The sequence below is a fragment of the Protopterus annectens genome, chromosome 5.part1, assembly GCF_019279795.1.
Source record: "Protopterus annectens isolate FY-2018-M chromosome 5.part1, PAN1.0, whole genome shotgun sequence".
NCBI classification, from domain to species: domain Eukaryota; kingdom Metazoa; phylum Chordata; order Ceratodontiformes; family Protopteridae; genus Protopterus; species Protopterus annectens.
In genome coordinates, this window is record NC_056736.1 from 382,082,154 (window position 1) to 382,101,205 (window position 19,052).

Here is a 19,052-nt window from a genome sequence, read left to right on the forward strand (position 1 = left end):
AATACACCTAGCCTTGCTCCCCTTCCATCTGGTCTCTTGCACACACAATATACCAACCTTCCTTTGGTCCATCATATCAACTAGCTCGGCTCTTGCTGCCCCCAGAGTGCCTTTATTTAGGCAAGGCTCAAAAGTCAAACCGACCTCCATAAACAGCACAAATAAAAAAATGAGGGTTATGCTACTCAACACCAGGAGTTTAAAACTCAAAAGTCAAACCCACCTCCATAAACAGCACAAATAAAAAAATAAGGGTTATGCTACTCAACACCAGGAGTTTAAATCTCAAAATGCATGCACTCGAAGCACTCCTCAGTATGGAGAACATCGACATCTGTGCAGTAACTGAATCCTGGTTCAAGGCTCCAGAGAGCACTCCAGCACTACAGGGCTAAAACTCATACCACACATTTCGGCCACAGAACATGGACCGAAACACAAAAGGTGGGGGTGTATCCATATTCATCAAGGATACCTACACTTCCAGGTTAGTGGCGCAGCATGATACCTCTGAGATCATCCATGTGCAACTAACATCGAGCAAATCTGCAATGCAAATTGTGGCGTGCTACAGTCCATGACCCAGGACCACCACTCTGCCTTTCTGGAGACACTGGAAAACATGAAGGTCCTACCAAACATCCTGATACTGGGTGATTTCAATTACCTTACCATTAACTGGGAAAACTACTTGAGTACAAACTCCCAGGCTCAGCGCTTCCTGGAATTTATCGACTCAAATGCCCTGGACCAGCTGGTAAACTCCCCTACCAGAGGTGAAAACATATTGGACCTGGTCATCACCAACATGGGCGACAGGTGTTCCGCACCGGAGGTCAACCTGTCACTGGTTAGATCAGACCATAAACTAATCACTCTGGATGTCCACACCCCACCACCACCCCCAACCAAGAAAACCACAGTGAAAAACTTTTCTAAAGCAAACTTCACCTTACTTAAGACAGAGGTGGTAGGTTTCACAGCCCCCATGCTGAAGGATAACGCCGCCCAAGATGCAGAATCCTTTACAAATGCACTCTTTGAGCACTTACAAGGATGCATGGATCATGCCATCCCTAGCAAAATTAAGACTCACTCTCCTAAGAGAAGGAAATCAGTCTGGTGGACCCCTGCCATAAACATGTTATACAATGAAAGGAGGAAACTAGTTCAGAAAAAAAGCAAATCCCAAGAAGGAAAGACATCCCTGATCAGTATCAGTAAGAAACTAAGGTCCCTCATAAAATCATCCAAGGCTAACTTCGAAAGAAAAATAGCCAAGGATTCGAAAGATAACCACAAAGTCTTCTTTAGCTATGTCAAGAATCTAAGTGGCAACTCACAGATATGCTCTGAGCTAGTGTAAAATAGCACAAAATATACTGAACCTACTGATATTGCCAACATCCTGGCAGATAGATTCAGTGCAAACTTCACCCCCCTCTCACCTCCAAAAGGGCTCACAACAATACCGGAAAAGTGTAGTGTCCCAGAAATCACAGGTGCACAGGTGAAAACAGCCCTTTCAAAAGCCAAAACAACAGTGTCAATGGGGCCAGATGGTGTCCCAGTATGCATCTTGCATGAACTACAGAACGAACTAACCCCCCACCTAAACACACTGTTCAACATCAGCCTCTCCACAGGCTACGTGCCCATTGAATGGTGCACAGCAATGGTTATTCCACTCCACAAAGGAGGGGCCACATCTGACCCTGGTAACTATCGCCCCATAAGACTGACTAGCCTGCTCTGCAAGGCTATGGAGTGCATCATCATGGAACTCATTAACAAAGACAGTGGGAACCTCCAAACACTTGACCTGACCCAGTTCGGCTTTGTTAAGGGCAGATCATACCTACTAAACCTGATTGACTTTTTTGAGACAGTCACCAAGGCCATAGACGAGGAAAAGGTGGTTCGTACAGCCTACCTTGACCTCGCAAAGGCGTTTGATTATAGAAAAACTCACCAGCCTAAACATAAACCCCTACATCACAAGATGGGCTGCCAACTGGCTTACAGACAGAACTCACTTGGTAAGAATAGCAGGCTCCATGTCCGACTCTAAACCAGTCACACGTTTTGTCCCACAAGGCTTGGTCCTGGGACCCCTACTGTTCAGCATATACTTCTCAGAAGTACAGGCAAACACAGGAGGACTATGGCTAACCAAGTTCGCCGATGACTGCAAACTGGGAGCCATAATTTACTCTCCAGCTGACACGAACATCCTCCAAAAAGGCCTTACTGAGACGGACACCTGGTGTCAAAGTCATAGCCTCAAGCTAAATGCCAAAAAATGCATAATCATCCCATTTGGGAAAAACAAAACACCCACTAATTACCACATAGGTGGCAGCCCCCTTAATACAGAAGAGGTAATAAGAGATCTGGGGACCCAGGTAGATAGTAATCTCTCCTTTGACAATCATATTGCCAAAATAGTTAGGAAATCCTTCTATGTGGCCCATCTAATTACTAAAGGGTTTGCATCTAGAAATAAAGATGTTATAGTGCCCGTCTACTCGTCACTCATCAGACCCATCATAGAGTACAATGCCCCATTTGGGATGTACCTCACAAGAAACTTCCAACAGCTGGAAAGACCACAAAAGTACCTCACCAAGAGGATTACTGGCCTCAAACATATGTCCTATGCAGACTGACTGAAAAAACTCCGGCTGTACTCAGTGGCATATCGCTTACTCAGAGGTGATCTCTGCCTGACTTACAAAGCCATGTCCAGTTCAGAATTGAAGGACATGCTCCACCTAAAGAAATCCAAGTCACTGCGAGCCACGCGCACTAGTGAGCTAAACCTCGCCACAACAATAAATAGAACATGCTGGAGGGATAGATTCCTGTCACAGAGACTCCCCATGCTTTGGAACAAAATTCCTATCTAGATTAGGCAGAGCCCCTCACTAACACTCTTCAAGAGAAACCTTGACGAGTGGATGGGTAACAGAAAATACACCCCTGGGATCACTTCATTGGCTCTGCTTGACAGAGGCTCAGTTAATTAATCAATGTGGTGGCAAAAGCCGACAAACTCTGGCTAGGCTTAGAAATGCCCTCGTGCAGATAGCCTAGTACCTACCTATTAACCTATGAACCTATAAGCACTAATTCACAGCATTTCAAACTGAAGTGATAAAGCTTTCTTGTCAGCATGGGGCTGCAGATAAATGGAGCGCACAGAGGAAACTGTTAGCATTTCCTGAAGTGTTAGATACCTTTCCCCAAAGTAATGAAACCTGATCTCATAGACTAAAAGCTGCCTTAATGTAAACAAAAAGATCACATGACCTACCATCCTAATTAAAACAATCAGACAAGCAGAGAATCTTGACACTCTCCCTATAAGAATGAGTGGACAGACATTTTTTACTTCTTTCTAAATCAGAAATATGATGATTTTTTTAACATTATATGTTCTTCTCATCTCATATAGAAAGGGAATCCTATCCTACAAAGGACACATAACCAGAGGCTTATTTGTTTGCTGAAATGGACATGACTGATTACAAAGTTTTTATAAGAATAGTTTGTCAGGGAGTTACATAATGTGGAATGAAGGAGCACAATATTTTTGTTTCTATGAAAACATTTTGCAACACTTTATCAGGAAAGAAACAACAAGTGTATGGGCATTTTTAATGAGCTCAGGAAAGGCTTTTCATAGCATGGATCATGAGAGAGTGGAATGGAAGTATAAAAAGCTGTGGCTTACACGCATGATTTGTACTTACTCATTAAAAGTCAAAAGACTGTGGATAGAGTGTTAAAAGAGAGTGGAGACTGGAAAAAAGATGTTAGGATAACACTGGGCCCTTCTCTATTGTGATTCATCAAAGGCAGGTCATGCTTACTCAGTCTGGTGGATTTTTTTTTTGAAAAGGTTGCCAAAGCAATAGATGAAGGCAAAGTGGTACACACTGCATACCTTCATCTGGGCAAAGTTTTGACATGATTCCTCACTCAGGCATAGCAAAAAAGCTAAATAAACTGGGAATAAACTCCCATGTCACCCACTGGATTGCCAAATGACTCACAGACAGGATTAAGATAATCAAAATAGGGGAAGTTACCTTCACAAAGAGACCACTCACCAGTGGAATTCCCCAGGGTTCTGTGCTGATACCTCTCCTATTAAGCATCCACTCTCCTGAAGTAAAAGCTGATAATAGTGGGCTCTGGCCAATTAAGTTTGCAGATAACTGTAAGCTAGGAGCAGTCATTGAATCCTCAAATAACTTAGCCATCCAGCAAGGAGGTGCATCCCAAATAAATAACTGGTGTCAAAATCGTGGTCTGAAACTAAATGTCAAAGAATGCATAAATATACCCTTTGGAAAGTCATCTACTCCAGGGAACAACCCTATTGACATTGAGAGTTAACCTGGTTGTTTGGGATTTGGGAACCTATGTGGATAGTGAACTAACTTTTGACCAACATATGTCTATTGTTGTAAGAAAGTCCTTCTGTACTGCACAGCTTATAAACTAAGGGATTGTGTCTAGATCTAGAGATGTCATTGTCCCCTTTACTCTGCCCTCATTAGGCTAGTCATTGAATATAATGCCTTTTTGGCATGCATCTATCCAGATGCATGCAACAAATGAAATGCCCACATAAATACCTTTCTAAATGGATACAATGCCTAAACAACATGTCATACATGCATACACAGCACACAAGTACTCCTGTTCCATTGGTTGTGTAAGAAGACAAGCTTCATAAAACCATTTAATTTAATAAACCAATAATATCATTAAAACACATGCCCAATAAAATGATGTTACAATTTTCAATTAAGTGCTTTCATTCCTTACATATATTGGAACTTCATCAGAACTGAACTAATTGATTGAAAAATGTCACATATATAAGGATAGATCCTCCTTTACTGTCCCACTGTTCAACTTAACGACAGATGCACTAAAATTTAAAATAAATGAATCCAAAATTAATTAACTAATGAAATAACATATCATCAAATAAAAAAAAATATTGTGACAATCAAAAAAGTAAACCTTTGTCCTCCTGTTCCATTGGTTGTATAAGACAACAGAAAAGATTCCTAAAACTAATTAATTTAATAAACCAATGACTTCATTAAAACACCAGTCCAATGAAATGATATTACAACTTTCAGTTAAGTTCTTTCATTCCTTACATATATTGGAACTTCATCAGAACTGAATTAATTGATGGAAAATGTCACTTATATAAGGGTAGACCTTCCTTTACTGTTCCACTTAAAAATAAATGTATTACAATTTAAAGTTAATCAATCCTAAATTATTTAACTAATGAAATAAACTATAATCGAATTAAAAATTATCGTGACAGTCAAAAAAAAAATGAGCAATCATCATAGAAAACTTAAACAGTTAAATCCAATTTCAAAAAATTCCCCAGCGACAAAAACAATTATATAACTTAACTGCTCACAATTTAAGAAAGGGAAGTAAAGACATATTGTCTTTTGACCCATCGGATGTGGTGGTATCCAGCTTTATTTGCCATAGTTGCTCTTTATATTCCAGTGCCCCCCCCCCCCCCAAGATCAGGGATCACAATTTCCAGTATACCAAATAAAACATATCCAAAGCACTTATAAATGGAATTGTTCCTGTTCCTCTTGGAAATATCATATGTATGTTCATATATCCTCCTCCTAAGTGCCCTTTCAGTATTCTCTATGTAAAACACAGGGTAGGAAGAGCACTTAGCTAGGTATACAGGCCCCTTATTTTCCCAATTCCCACTTTGTAAAATTATAGTACTACAACTGTATTTTCCAAATCAATAGTATCTATTTAATAGTTTTAAATTAAATTTTATCCAGAACTCCTTTGGAAGTGCATTTACCATTTTGTAAGAAATCACTCCATGTGAAGAATGTTGAGTTACAAGAGGATGGTGGCAAATCAGCAAATTTTAGTGGTATATAAATAGGGGAAGAAAGGTTTAAACATAAAAGTGAAGAAAAAAGAGGAAGAATAAACAAAACTGCAGCACCGAATGTTAATACTGAGAAATTTGACAAAGATGTTGCATTTTTAGGACTGTTGTACAAATCAAACCCTAACATTTTTTTATGCAGGATATTTATTTAGGCATGTAAGAAATGATTTTGAAAAGATTTCTAGAACAGGTACAGCTTTTGGAGTAGTAGAGAAGTATAGTTATTCTAGAGTACTGATATTTCTGAAGACATAAAGTTGGATGATACTGAAGTAGTGTTTGTGTGAAGTGAAAACATTAACTGTTGATGTTAATCATAAACTGCATGTCTCGGTAAGATTGATTATTTGTTCATACTATCTCCAAAATTAAAAGGTATAATTCAGAAATGGTTAAAGGCATTTTTTGTTTGTGTGAAAAATATTGTTTGAGGTACAGACTTATGGCCCTACTCCTAAAATATGTGTGCCATTGTGTAGGAATGTTGTGCAATAAATTGGTATACAAAACCCTGTCCAGTTCATAAACGTTAATGCACAATTAAGCAAGACTACACAAGACCCTTTGCACAAACTTGCTGCACTATGATACTGCAGTGACTTAATTATCATTCTGGTCATCTACTGAGCCCAGCCCCAACTTGTTTACCATTCATTACGTCAGCACATAGCAGTACCATGTGGCAACAGTAATATAACCTCTGGAACAATCCTGGGATGCTGAAAAACATACCAACACTTAAAAAAGTACTCATGTGTTGTGTACCAGCAATACAGTTCCCTACCGTGCAGGCAAATCTACTACTGATCACAAACTTTCTCTTTCTCCACAAAGGGATGTTGTTGAGCTCCTAATAGTGGGAGCATGCATAGCACTAGATCCCCTCATTACCATAATATTGTAATTTACTGTGAATTTTTTATGAGTTACAGTTAAGATAGAAGACCATGACACACCAGAATAAGGCAGTATAGGTATGCCTTACCAGTTAGCTGCATGTAGTTGCTTGGTAAAACAAGCTGTGCAATGCTGTGCACTGTGTAGTGCTGTCAGGTAACCCAATGCTGCTTGACATCCCATGCACAAGTGTGCCTGGAATATGAAAAAGCTTAACAGCTGTTTCTGTGTTCCTTTCAGGAAGATGAGATATGCAAGACGCAGTCTCAGGTACTACCACTATGTATGTCTATGAATTTCAGTAGTCTATGGCAGTATTCTGATCATAGGTTAGTAGACATCTGTGCCCTTTGTTTATGAATTACACTGTCCAATTCTTTGAATACTGAAACATTAAAATTATTTATCTGATGTGAACAACTTGGAAAAATTATCAAACCTACTGAATTACTTGTCATTTATGGGCCCTAAATCTATGTCTTAGAAATTTTTCTTTTTTTCAGTGGGAGTAGTTCATACATTCATCTGTATTTATATCTGCAAGAGGTACATGTGTACAGAAGTGAATAAATCCTACACATTTTATGGATCATACTCATAGTACTGAGGGGTGAGAAGTTTGTAAGAAAAAAAAGAATATTGAAATTCATTATTACTTTTTTTTCAGAATGAATTGTTCAAAACTGTAGAAATATTTTTTTCCTCTGGAAAAGAAAACTGAGAGTTATATGACTGTAATTTATTTATTTATTTCCAGTTTGATGACCGGGGATGTCCACTGAGCTCAGAGAGCCCATTTTCAGTGGAGGTCTGGGGAGAAAAGCTCCATGTTACAAAGTTTAGATACAGATACAATATAGAAAAGAAGAACAATTTACAATTATGTTTCATGCTAGAGAGCAGGTGTAATTTCTTAGGTACATTTTACCTTTAGATACAGAAACAATATTATTAATGAACAATTTACAGTTACATTTCATGTTAGAGAGCAGGTGTAAATTCGTAGGTACATGGTACAAATTTGGTATTTACAATATGTACATGTGTGTGGTAGCTAGAGATGCTAGTAATCATAGCTGGAGAGGGGTTTAGAGGTGGAGAGACAATTATAGGAGAGACAATTATAGGGGGAATGCAGTTGCATTTTCTGTTAGAGTAAAAGTAGGAATGCAACTGAAATTTAAAGTTTTCAAAGTTTGCATAGGTCGTTAGAGAGGAAGGAAGATAATTTCATTTTTTTGCTAAGGAAAAGGATAGCAGGAGTTGACCAGTAAGGTGATTGGGTTTTCAGACACAGATTAGGTTTTGGTAAGTAGATCTGAGAGTTCTCTGAGGGGTGTAGGGGAGAAGGTTGTTGCACAGAGCAGGGCACTTAGAGGGTTGAAAGATTAGTTTGTGGGCTGTGGTTATCTGAAGATAGTCTAGATGGTTGGAGAGTTCAAGCCAGTGTAACAAATTAAGGGCAATTCAGTGATGGGAGGAGAATTTGGCTTTGGTGACAAATTTAGAAATCATATTATAACAGACTTCCAATTTTGAAGTGAGTTTGGCAGATAAGTTAGTTAATAGAGGAGTGCCATACATTAGTGAGGGGAGTAGATAGGTAGTGGCAAGTGTTTGTCTGGTGGAAGGAGAGAGAAATTGGATGTTCTTGTATAGCATACCAAGTTTTATATGGGTTTTCCTAATGTTTTGCTGGATGTGAGTGTCAAATTTCAGGGGAACAACCTCTATAGTGGAGTTGTTTTGGCTAATGATTTGGAATGAGTTTTTATCAAGAGGGGAAGCTTTTGAGGGAGAGAATAATAGTATTTTGGATTTATTGGCATTTAGTGAGAGGTGATTCTGAAGCATCCAATTTTTAGTGGTGGAGAAAGCAGCTTGGGTCAGTGTCTGAAGCTCTGGGAGGTTGGTGGCACTGCAGATTAATGTGGAATTATCTGCATATTGTACAATTTTGGTATTGGGTATGGCTTTGTGGAAATTGTTAATAAAGATGTTAACAGCATTGGACCAATTATGGATCCCTGGGGAACCCCAGTGGGAAGGAAGGTTGAGGTGCCTGTCCCCCATTTTACAGCTTGGGATCTATTGGAGAAGTAGCTAGAGAACCAGGATAAGGTATTCTGGGAAAGATTAAGGTCAGAGAGATGGTTTAGGAGATGGGTGTGGGAGATGGTATCGAATGCCTTGGGCAGATCTAGAAGAACAGTAGAAACTATTTTTCCAGAGTCCCGGGCAAGATTTATTGTCTCTAGGAAGGAGAGAAGTGCAGTGGTTGTACTATGGCCTAGACGGAAGCCATGTTGGGTTGGAGTGATTAGTTGGTTATTAGCTAAAAATGGCATGAGCTGAATGTGAATGCATTTTTCTAGTAGTTTGGAAATTGGGGAGAGGACGGCTATGGGGCAGAAGTTGGAGATGTTATTGTTTTTGCCTCCTTTATGGAGAGGTAGAATGAAGGCTGTACGTCATAGTTTGGGAACATAAGATTCTAGCATAGATCTATTGATCAGGATGCTAATGGGAAGAGCGAGACCATCTGCGGCTATTTTTAGGAAGGAGGATGGGATATTGACAGGGGCATTGGAGCAAGGTTTTAATTTGGAGAGTAATTTTTTTATATAGGATGTTGAGATGGGTTTAAGGTTGAATATAGGTGAAGGGTTGGGACGGAGGGTGTTGTAGGTGGTGGTGACAAAAGGGTGGATTGAGGGGAGGGGTTATTGTTAGGGAAGGGTTTGGTCAGTTCAGCTATGGAGTTAGTGAAGAAAGAGATGAATAGAGAGGCTATTTCAAGGTCAGATTTGTTGGTGTCAGGGCAGGGGTTGCTTTTGGTACCTGGGTTGAGAATAGAATTAATGGAGTTCCAGAATTGTTTTGGGCTTTTAGATTGGTTAGATTGTAGTTTAATATAGTAGGACTTTTTGTCTCTGATGATTTGTTTTTTAGCAATGTTCCGGAGTTGTTTATATTTAAGAAAAGTTTCAGCTGCTTGTTTTGATGGTATGTTTTCCAGGATTTGTCTCTTTGTAGCATACGTTTTTTTGGTACCTTTGGTTAGCCAAGGGGCGGATTTGGTGTTTACTCTTTTTGTTCTTGGTAGCGCTAGGGAGTTGAGGATGTTTAAGAAGGAGGAGTTGAAAATTCTATGGCATTATCTAGTGGAAGGGTTTTTAGTGGGTTCCAATTTGTTTGTTTCAAGGAGTTAGAAAAGGTAGCTGGGTCAAAGTTTGTGAGGTTACATGTGTGGATGACTTGTTGTAGGTGAGGAGAGGAGTGGGTAGCTCAGTAGATAAATGCTGGCAAGTGGTCTTCTATAGGGTCGAGTGTGATGCCAGAGTTTAAGATTTTATTGGGATGAGAAGCTAGGATCCAGTCTAGTGTGGTACCTGGGGGGGTTGTTTTATTGGGCCTGGTGATGGAGTTAGTCATTTGTGTATAAATAGATTGATGGATATGGTGGGATTGGGGTTATTGATTTTATTCCAATCAATGTTTACGTCTCCAAGTATATAGGTCTCCTGCTTAATACTGGTCGAGGTCCAGAGGAGTATGTCCTCCAGAGAAGTGGTGTTCCCAGGGGGAATATAGAGAGCAATGATACAAATGCTTTTGTGGTAATTTACTTTTAGCAGGCCTGCATTATTAGATGTGGAGATAGGATTAGGGTATGGAGTAATGGATAGTAGGTTAGAGTAGATTAAGGCTACTCCACCACCTTTTCTGTTTGGGCGGTCGTGTCTTAGGGATTGGAATCCAGGAGGAAGGATTTCAGAGTCACTAATGTGAGGTTTTAGCCATGTTTCTGAAATGGCTACAATGTCAGGTTGGTTGTAGTTCAACCAGGCATGGAATTGGGTTACTTTACTTCTTAACCTTTGTGCATTAATGGTGAAGAATTTGAGGTATTTATGGTTAGCTTTATAGTTTGAGGTGGGGAGATTAGCAGTACAAGTAAGCACTAGGTAGACTATCTTCCATGGGAAGAGTGGGTTTTTCCCCATAAATTGTAGTTTATTGGCCATTTAGGCAGTTTTCCATCTCTTTCAACTTGCTGGCTTAAAAGCCTGTGTTTGTGCTTGTTCCCCGCCTTTCGTGTAACTAGTCTAGTCCAGGTACAGATTTGCTGTATCCAGGACTCTTTGTATGCTTCTGAGCCCCCCAAGCCTTTATGTGTTGGAGGGAAACCTTCTAGTTTATCAGTGGGAGTGGTAAGCACTAGGTAGCCTATCTACCACAAGAGGAGTGGCTCCTGGCCCAGAACTTGTCCCTTATTGGCCATTTGAGCAGCTTTTTCCCCATCTCTTTCAACTTTCTGGTTTAAAAGCAACATTTACGCTTGTTTCCTGCCTTCCCTGTAACTAGTCTAGTCCAGATACAGACTTGCTCTATTTGGGACTTTTGGTAAGCGTCTGAGCCCCCCAAGCCTTTCTGTGATGGAGGGAAGCCTTCTAGCTTATCAGTGGGAGTGGTAAGAACTAGGTAGCCTATCTTCCACAGGAAGAGTGGGTTTTGGCCCATAAATTGTAGTTTATTGGCTGTTTAGGCAGTTTTCCATCTCTTTCAACTTGCTGGCTTAAAAGCCTGCATTTGTGCTTGTTCCCCACCTTTCCTGTAACTAGTCTAGTCCAGGTACAGATTTGCTGTATCCAGGACTCTTTGTAAGCTTCTGAGCCCCCCCAAGCCTTTCATTACGTAGCCTATATGCCACAAGAGGAGGGTTTCCTGGCCCAGGAATTGTAGCTGCTGGCCGTTTGGGCAGTTTTTTTCCCATCTCTTCCAACTTTCTGGTTTAAAAGCCTCACTTGCGCTTGTTTTTCGCCTTTCCTGTAACAAGCCTAGTCCAGATACAGAGCTGCTGTATCCGGGAGTGTTAGTAAACTTCTGAGCCACGCAAGCCTTTCTGTGTTGGAGGGAATCCTTCTAGCTTATCAGTGGGAGTGGTAAGCACTAGGTAGCCTATCTACCACAAGAGGAGTGGTTCTGGCCCAGAAATTGTAGTTTATTTGCCGTTTGGGCAGTTTTTCCATCTCTCTCAACTTTCTGGTTTTAAAGCCTGTGTTTGCGCTTGATCCCCACCTTTCTCGTAACTAGTCTAGTCCAGGTAAAGATTTGCTGTATCCAGGACTGTTTGTAAGCTTCTGAGCCCCCCAAGCCTTTGTGTTGGAGTGGAGCCTTCTAGCTTATCAGTGGGAGTGGTAAGTACTAGGTAGCCTGTCTACCACAAGAGGAGTGGTTCTTGGCCCAGGAATTGTAGTTTAATGATCATTTGGGAAGCTGTCCATTTCTTTCAACTTTCTGGTTTAAAAGACGACATCTGTGCTTGTTTCCCATCATTCCTGTAACTAACCTACTGGAAAGCACTAGAAAGCCTTAAACTGATACAAGCCTTCTAACTTAAAAGAGAGTCTTTGGAGTGATTAAGTATCAGTTTTCTGTATTTTCTTGCTGTCTTTAACTGTTTTCCGCTTAAACGCTGATTTTCCAGCATTTATTGTGATTTAAAAGCTTGTTTTTTCACATATTTTACTTATCTGACTGCCTGCACTTTTAAAAAGTCATGTTTTTGTTTAAATAATTTAACTGTTGTAGGCTACACACTAAAGTACAATAGCCTTTTCTGATTGCTTGTAGTCGTTTAAAGCTGTTTTAAGTGTATTTTTTATTGTTTTTGCCTTATCTTTTCAAAAAAAAAAAACAAAAGCATTCCTTGTTTCTCACCCTTCTAAGCTAGTATAGTCCAGTTTTCAGGCTAGTGCTGAATTCAGGGCTGTGTTACAAGATTCTGAATTGCCCATACCTTACTTGGATAGAGGGAAGTTTCTCTGTTCACCTGTGAGAGAGGGGAACTTTGAGCAGCCATCTGTCCCTGGAGGAGTGGTTCCAGCCCAGAAATCTGTAGTTTAAAAACCGCGTTTGTACAGTTTTGCGCACCGGGCAGCATCGGTTAGCTACGGTTAAATTATTCCTGGCTCCACTAAGTCTCCTCTTCAGTTTTTCCCTTGAAACTAGTCTCTCAACCTAAGCACTCAAAAAGCATCCTACAGTCCAGCACTTGCTCAGACCTAATAGCAAGCACTAATATACCCCGACACTTGATTGCCCATCAGGGCAAGGCTCTTTATCCACCCCTCACCAACCAAGTGACTAAGCAGCTCACCCTATTATTCAGGCATGACCAAAGGGCAACTTCAGGTGTACTCTCCAGTCCTGCTGGTGAACCTGGGTATACTGAGGCAATGTTACAACTGCCTCATGTGCATAGACAACCCTCTCCTCCTACCACAAAACACTAACATATATGAGAGATGCAATTATACAGCCAAACTGGAGGCTAAGGTCTCTCCACTCAAGACTGGAACAGGCAGTCATGAGGAGAAGGTTAGCCACACATAGACCTACTAAACCAGCACAGGCAAAAAATGCACATAAATACACTAAATCATACTCGGATGTTCTAAATAAAAACCTGCAAAAGCATCTCAGAGCTCCAAAGCAGACACCCAAAAAACCTGCACCTCCTGTCACAAACCAAACAACACATAAAGCACAAAATCAATGTGCCACACAATCACAACCCTTAAGGCGAAATAACATACCTAACACACAAGTACTAGGTAACTCTATAGTCAGACACACTGACGTCCCACTCACTAGGCTGGACAAGGAGAAGGTTACTGTTAGCTGCCTGTTGGGAGCCAGAATCCGCCATATAACACAAGCACTCAGGTCACTCCAGAACAAGTACAAATATGACTCTGTCATTGTTCATGTTGGTGTCAATGACCTGAGACATACCTCCCTGGACTACATGAAAAGAGACATGGCAGAGCTCTCTCTTATCATATAGCTCAGGCGGGTATGACCCTGACCCTGAGTAGCATACTGCCCTCATCAAGAATGATACCTCAGTATAAAGAAAAAATTATCAATATCAACAATAGGCTAAGCTTCTGGTGTCATTCAAAGGGAATCCAGTGTCTGTCAGCCTGGGATGACATGCTCGACAAGCCTCGTTGCTTCGCAAGAGATGGCTTGCACCTGTCACCCCTAGGCATTCGAATACTAGCCAAGGCTCTTGTTGCCCCTTCTTCTTCTTCTTTCAGCTGATCCTGTTAGGGGTCACCACAGCAGATCAACTGTTTCCATTTCTTCCTGTCCCCTGCATCTTGCTCTGTCACACCAACCACCTGCATGTCCTCTCTCACCACATCCATAAACCTTATCTTAGGCCTCTCTCTTTTCCTGTTACCTGGCAGCTTCATCCTTAGCATCTATTTCCCAATATACTCTGCATCCCACCTCAGCACATGTCTAAACCAACATAATCATGCCTCTCTGGCTTTGTCTCCAAATCTTCCAACCTGGGCTGAGCCTCTAATATACTTATTCCTAATCCTGTCCATCCTCATCACACCCAGTGCAAACCCTAACATCTTCAACTCTGCCATGTCAAGCTCTGACTCCTGCCTTTTTGTCAATGCCACTGTCTCCAACCTATATAACATAGCTGGTCTCACTACTCTCTTGTAGACCTTCCCTTTCACTCTTACTGGTACTCATCTGTTACAAATCACTCCTGACACTCTTCTCCACCCACTCCATCCTGCCTGTACTCTCTTCTTCACCTCTCTTCCACATTCACCATTACTCTGAACTGTTGATCCCAAGTACTTAAACTCATCCACCTTCGCCACCTCTACTCCCTGCATCCTCACCATTCCTCTATCCTCCCTCCATTCACACACATATATTCTGTCTTAGTCCTGCTGACCTTCATTCCTCTTCTCTCTAGAGCATATCTCCTCCTCTCCAGGGTCTCCGCCACCTGTTCTCTACTCTCACTACAGATCATAATGTCATCTGCAAACATCATAGTCCACAGGGACTCCTGTCTGATCTTGTCTGACAACCTGTCCATCACCACTGCAAATAAGAAAGGGCTCAGAGTTGATCCTTGATGTAATCCCACCTCCACCTTAAACACATAAATCACTCCCACCGCAGACCTCACCACTATCACACTACCCTTGTACATATCCTGTGCCACTCTTACATGCTTCTCTGACACTCCCGACTTCCTCGTACAATACCACAACTCCTCTCTAGGCCCCCTGTCATATGCTTTCTCTAAATCCACAAAGACACAGTGCAACTCCTTCTGACATTCTCTGTATGTCTCCATCAACATGCTCAGAGAAAACATCGCATCTGTAGTGCTCTTTCCTGGCATGAAATCATACTGCTGATCACTAATCATCACCTCCCTTCTTAACCTAGCTTCCACTACTCTTTCCCATAACTTCATGCAGTGACTGATCAGTTTAATCCCTCTGTAGTTACTACAGCTCTGCACAGCACCCTTATTCTTAAAAATTGGTACCAAAACACTTTTTCTCCATTCCTCAGGCATCCTATCACTTTCCAAGATTTCATTAAACAATCTAGTTAAAAACACCACTGCCATTTCACCTAAACACCTCCATGCTTCCACAGGTATGTCATCTGGACCAGCAGCCTTTCCGTTCTTCATCCTCTTCATAGCTATCCTTACTTCCTCCTTGCTAATCCACTGCACTTCATGATTTACTATCTGGACATCATCCAACCTTCTCTCCCTCTCATTCTCTTCATTCATCAACCCCTCAAAGTACACTTTCCATCTGCTCAACACACTCTCCTCACTTGTGAGTATGTTTCCCTCATTATCCTTTATCACCCTTACCTGCTGCACATCTTTACTAGCTCGGTCCCTCTGTCTAGCCAATCGGTACAGGTCCTTTTCTCCCTCCTTAGTGTCCAACCTTTTATACTTCACCACTTCTCTCTTTGCCATGCACCTCATCTCCTTATACTCTTGTCTACTTTCTTCATCTCTTTGACAATCCCACTTCTTCTTCACCAACCTCTTTCTCTGTATACTCTCCTGTACTTCTTCATTCCACCAAGGTCTCCTTGTCCTCCTTCCTCTTTTCAGATGTCACACCAAGCACCTTTCTAGCCATCTCTCTTACTAGCTCTGCTGTAGTTACCTAGCTATTTGGTAACTCTTCACTGCCACCAGTGCCTGTCTTAACTCTTCCCTGAACATCACCTCACAATTACCCTTTTTCAGTTTCCATCATTTGATCCTTGGTGCTGCCCTCACACTCATCCTCCTCTTCTTGATCACCAATGTCATCCTACAAACCACCATCCTATGCTGTTTAACTACACTTTCCCCTGCCACCACTTTACAGTCTCCAATCTCCTTCAGACTGGCCCGTCTACTTAAAATATAATCCACCTGTGTGCATCTTCCTCCACTCTTGTATGTCACCTTATGCTCCTACCTCTTGTTAAAATATGTATTCATCACAGCCATATCCATCCTTTTCGCAGAATCCACTACCGTCTGACCTTCTGCATTCCTTTACTCACATAAACACATTTGTATAGCCTCACTCTATATCCCCCCAGGAGACAATATTTCTACACTTGAAGATATCCTCTCCTGGATCTCTAACATTAGCAATGAAACAATAATCTTAGGAGATATGAATATTAACTGGGCCTCCATTCACTCTCCTAAAAACCCTCTCAATATCAACCTATACAATTTTTCACAGCCAATCAACTCCGTACCATACCCCTCAAAAAAAACCCTCAAACGGCAGCATTCTAGACTGGATTCTAGTCTCTCATCCCCATTATTTCTCTGATAGTGGCACTCTACCTGATCCCCTTAGTGACCACATACCCATCTTCACACATCGACTCCCACTACTCCTCCATCATAATTATATTACTATCCGTAACCAAAAAAACTTTAATCCAACAAGCTTTTCAAACTCTCTAAATGGAATTGACTGGAATTGCCTAAAAACATTATCTCTAGATAATGCAGTTACGCACTTCAACTCAATATTCCTAAAAATACTTGACTCTCATGCACCCTTAAGGACTAAGAGAATTAAAACTAAAACAGCCCCTTGGCTTACCACAAATACATTAGCATCTATGCGACACAGAGATAAAGTCTGGGCACACTACCAGAAAAACAAATCCCCCCAGTCCAAAAGGAATATAAAATTCTTCAAAACAAAGTAAAAAAACTCATAATCTGTGATCAACAAAATTATTTCTCCACACTCCAAAACAATAATATATCAAACCTTCAGAAATTCTGGAAATGTATCTCTACTCTCCTTAACCCCAGCATACAAAACACCCCTACCCCAGCCCCAAACGCTTCTGACCTAGATCTGGCTACACAATGTAATTCCTTTTTCATTGAATCCATTTCCAAATTAACATCATCTTTCTCCAACACCGCTACACTCTCTAATACTCCCCCACCCTCTCTCCCCAGCACTCTTCCCTGCACTGCTACTACTCCCTCACTCCCATTTACTAACTGTTATCCCTCCACTTCTTCTCCTACTCTAACTACTTCATCTGCCCCTAACTTCCCCCCTCACACTCGCCCTCTTTCTCATTAAAACCTATACCCATGTCCACTATAAAGAAACTCCTTCCGAAACTGAAGCCATGTACTAATGCTCCTGATAACATCCCTTCTTACTTTCTTAGCATAGCTGCTGAAGCTATCACCTACCCCATTAGCATTTTAATCAACCGCTCTATCCTAGAATGTATAGTACCCCAAATCTGGAAAAAGGCCTATATCATTCCTTTGCATGAAGGGAGCAACAATTACAATGTTACTAATTTCCGCCCCATTGCTATCCTGTCTCCCATCTCTAAAATCCTAGAAAAGTGTATTCAACTACAATTCCTTCCTCACCTTTTAGATAATCACCTACTAACTCCCACACAACACGGATTCAGACCAAATCACAGCACTATAACTGCCCTCCTCTCCTTCCTCAAAATTGTTAATAAAGCACATGACTCTGGCCAAATTGTTTCTACCTTACTACTCGACCTCTGTAAGGCCTTTGACACTATCTCCCATAGCCTGCTACTAACCAAACTCTCAAAACTTAACTTATCTCCCTCCTCTTTGAACTGGTTCTCCAACTACTTATCTAACAGACATCAAGCAGTAAAATGGAAAAAGGCCACCTCCTCATTTCTAAATACCCCTACTGGAGTACCCCAGGGCTCCATACTGGGTCCCCTTCTCTTTAATATATTTATAAATTATTTCCACAACTCTATCCCATTCTCAGACATCATCCAATACGCAGATGATTCTGCCATTATATGCTCTGCCTCTTCTATCCCCTCACCCCTACAATTGACTCAAAATGCTTTTACAACCACTGAGCAGTGGATGAAAAGTAATCACCTAGCACTCAATGCCTCCAATACCAAGTTAATGCTATTTACCCCCTCTAAAGCTACCTCTTTCGATATAAACACATTCTCTATCACTAGTCAAAAAAATTCACCTTTGGAACTGGTGTCAGAGACCAAGCTACTTGGGGTCCAAATTGATAGTCAGTTCAAATTCAACTCTCACCTACAGCTAAATATAAAAAAAAACCTCATCAAAAACTTGGTATGCTCTACCGACAAAATAAATACCTCACACCTGCTGCCAAAATCACACTCTCTACTTCATTTCTTATCCCCTCCCTTCTCTATGGAGCTCCACTCTTAACTAATCTACAGTCCTCTCTAAAAACACAACTTTCCTCTTGCTACAACAAAATAGCCAAGTTTGCTACCAACCACAAGTCCTCCACCCACCACTGTTCCTCTCTCCAGAAACTAAAATGGTTAGTTACCCAGTTATCTCACATACACTCAACTAACTCTTGTGCACAAGCTCATTTTCAAATCCTCTCTCTGTCCCTCCCTTTCGTCAGCCTTTAAAATGCACCTTCCTGATAAAGTATTGAGGTCCAACAGTCAAAATCTATTAGAAGTCTATAAACCTACTCGTCCCCCAGGGAAAAATCTTCTATCTTATGGCCTTGCTCACCTTTGGAACTCTCTACCACCATCCATCCACACCACCTCTAACCATTTTTTTTTAAAAGATCTCTTCATTCTCATCTAGTATCCAGGTGGGAATGCTCTTGCTCCCATCCCACATAGGTAATCACTTGCGATTCCCATCTTCCCCCCCTTTGCCTTGTTTCCTCCTGCATTTCACCTTATTATTTACCCATAACTAATGCATATTATCATTCATCTGATTGGGAAAAATGCACTAGGCCACACC